This window comes from Gavialis gangeticus, unplaced genomic scaffold, assembly GCF_001723915.1.
Source record: "Gavialis gangeticus isolate Ggan-Ray unplaced genomic scaffold, GavGan_comp1, whole genome shotgun sequence".
Taxonomy (NCBI): Eukaryota; Metazoa; Chordata; order Crocodylia; family Gavialidae; genus Gavialis; species Gavialis gangeticus.
In genome coordinates, this window is record NW_017729002.1 from 18,026,406 (window position 1) to 18,029,534 (window position 3,129).

The following is a 3,129-nucleotide window of genomic DNA, read 5'->3' on the forward strand; positions in this document are numbered from 1 at the left end:
CCCCCCCCCCAAGACTTCTACGCCCATAGCAGGGCACAAGGCTACAGCCAAGCCAAAGCAACTTCAGACAAGAGCCACCTCTGTGGTCATTGCCTCCAAGGCAAGGTGCCTCCTCCACACCTGGCAGCAGCAGGGGGCACAACTCTGCTGCCACTTTCATACCTCACCATGGTGGAACAGAGCTCCCTCCAGTGCTGGATCCCACTCCCTGAGCCATGGAAGTGGCTACTGCCCAGAGCTGGTTTGGTTCTGCTGCAGCCCCACACCCTGCTGTGGGCACAGAAATATGGGAGGGGCATGCCCCCATGCTTCACCTGTGCACCCTTGCCTTCCCCACACCCACTCCCTTCCTCACACGCTGGGCGGCTGGGGGTGGGGGCAGCAGATCAGGAATGAGGGGGGATGGGGAGCTGTGGGTTTGGAGTGAGGGGCACCAGCAGGGCTGGGGTGGGGGGGCTGTGGCTTGGGAGTGGAGGGCAACAGCATGGGCAGGGGCAAGACACAGACATATCAGGACTGCTCAGCACCACAAAGCAGCAGGTTGGGGGAGACAGCTGCAGATGGACTTGCATCCTGGTGAGAAAAGGGGGCAGGGGGTGGCTCTGATTTTCTATGATAAAAAACCTCAATTCAAGCACGAAAATTTATAGGTATTTAGAATTTATTTTATTTTAATGATTGAAGTACTGGTAGGTTTCCAACTGCTATAAAATTGTAAATATATCAATAAAACATTGTGTTCAACTGATCTCTCTCTCTCTCTCTCTCTCTCTATCTATCTATCTATCTGTCTAGTGGGGTTTCATGGAAAAACATGGATTTGAGATTCTTAATCAGCAGGCCTGTGCGAGTCGACAGTGATCCCATCTGGCTTCGGATCTGGCTGCTTCGGATGGTCACGATCCAATCCAATCCGATCCAATCCGGAGCTCCGGACTGAGTTTCCACCTTGATCCGGCCGAAGTGACTCCAAAGCCTCGGAGATCCAGCCATAAGGTATAATGGGGAATCAATGAAATATCTATAACTTTGTTGTTTTTTGTCTGATTTAGATGAAACTTGCAGCAATGGTAGCCTCTGCTGAGAGCACAGAATTTGCTGAGTTTCAAAAAGATCAGTGCAGGGGTTTGCAGTTTTCACCCCGCTATGTTGCAACACCTAGATGTGACATGAGTTTTGCTTTCAAGAATTTGGGGTACTGTTCCCCCCAAACCTCTGCACCAATCTTATTGAAATTTGTCAGACTTCATCCTCTCTGCAGATTCTACTGTCCCTGAAAATGTTATCCAAATCGGACAAAAAAGAACAAAGTTATAGATATTTTATTGTTTCTCCATTATATCCTATGGCCAGATCTCCGAAGCTCTTCGGGAAGCCCAGCCAGGCGGTGCTTCAACCCAGACGTGCCACTTGGACCCCAAAGCGTCCAAAGCTTCTCCGGATCCGAAGCTCTGTCCGACGCCTCACACAGCCCTAGTAATCAGAGAATTTGCTATTTTTAAACAGAGAAAACCAGGATCCTTGCTAATCATCTTCTCCTCCAAACACTTAGAAATGTCCTTGAGGACCTGGCCCATGATTTTCCCAGGGACTGAGGCGACGCTGACTGGTCTGAAGTTCCTCAGATCCTCCTTCTTCCCTTTCTTAAATATGGGCACTATATTTGCCCTTTTCCAGCACTCCAGGACCTCTCTCAATTGCCATGAATTTTCAAAGATGATGGCTAGTGGCTCTGCAATCACATCAGCCAACTCCTTTAACACCCTCGGGTGCATTCTGTCTGGACCCAAGGACTTCTACACCTCCAGCTTTTCTAAATAGTCCCTAACTTGTTCTTTCACCACTCTTGGCTGCTCATTTCCTCCCTAAAATGTGCTTCCAGGTGCAGTAGTCTGGGAGCTGACCTCGCCTGTGAAAACTGAGTTTAGCCAGTCCGACATGAATCAATCTTCTGCTCACCTGCACAAACCCCCACACACACCCCCACTAGCAATGCCCTGGCCAGGGTGACAACAGCACCCTTAGCCCATAATCTGTCTCTAATTCCATCCAGGAATGAAGAACTGCTTGGGCACATAAAGGGGGTGCCCTGGAGTGTTTTCATTTGCCCTTGTGAGCAAATGGCACCAATCCTCTCACAGGACTGCAGCCTGTAGCCTCCACACTTCATAATTTTTTTCCCCTTGTGCTAGCTGCTGCCCTGGCCATGATTGCACAAGCTTACCCCACAGTCAAACCCAGGGGTGTTCCTGCAATGGCAGTCCCTACTGACAACAGTACCATCACCCCATAATCTGCCCCTGGTTCCATCCAAGAATGAAGAACCACTTGACTGCCTAAAGGGAGCGCTTCCACAGGTGGTTGGTCCTGGATGGGGATTTACCAGTTTTTCCCGTTTTACAAGTTTTACAACCCTCTCTACTTGTCTGTCTGTCAATAGCTGTTGTTTTGGAAGTGATGAAAACAAAGTCAGGAAGCCTGGCTTGATGACCTCTTAATGGCCCACATTGAAAGAAAAGAAAATAGAAAAATGTATTTACATAATTAACCATTGCTGATATATTAAGCATATTTTACATAAATTACCAAACCTCACAGCATTTACAAGGTAACGGTAATCAATAAGCAATACTCTTCAACTTTTAAAACCACAAGCAATAATCAATGACTTTTATAACAACAACTTTTATTACAATTTTTATAATAAGAAACAATAAAAATAGGCATTGATTGTTTAAAACAACAAACAAGCGATAGTCAATAATCAATAGTCAACAATTTTCACTGCAGATAAGCAATACTATTTTCTGTGCTTCCAAGCTGAACTGCCCTTCTCTCTCCCATTCTCATGAATGCTTCCTGCTGCATTGCCTGAAGAACACTCAGCCACAGACACAACGTGCCTGTCTGGCAATCTCGTGCAACCACACCGCAGAGGTACTGATGACACTGATGATCCTATCTGCCCAGGCATCGTAAACAGGCTTCCTATCTGATCTGTTTTTTCAGTGGCAGCAGTAGTGTAACAAGTAGAGCTGAAAATCAAGGAATGCAGGAAATTAAGCCTTTTTGAGACCTCTGTGCTTAGCAAATCAGGCAAGCGGATAAAAAGCAGCCAGACAAAAATGA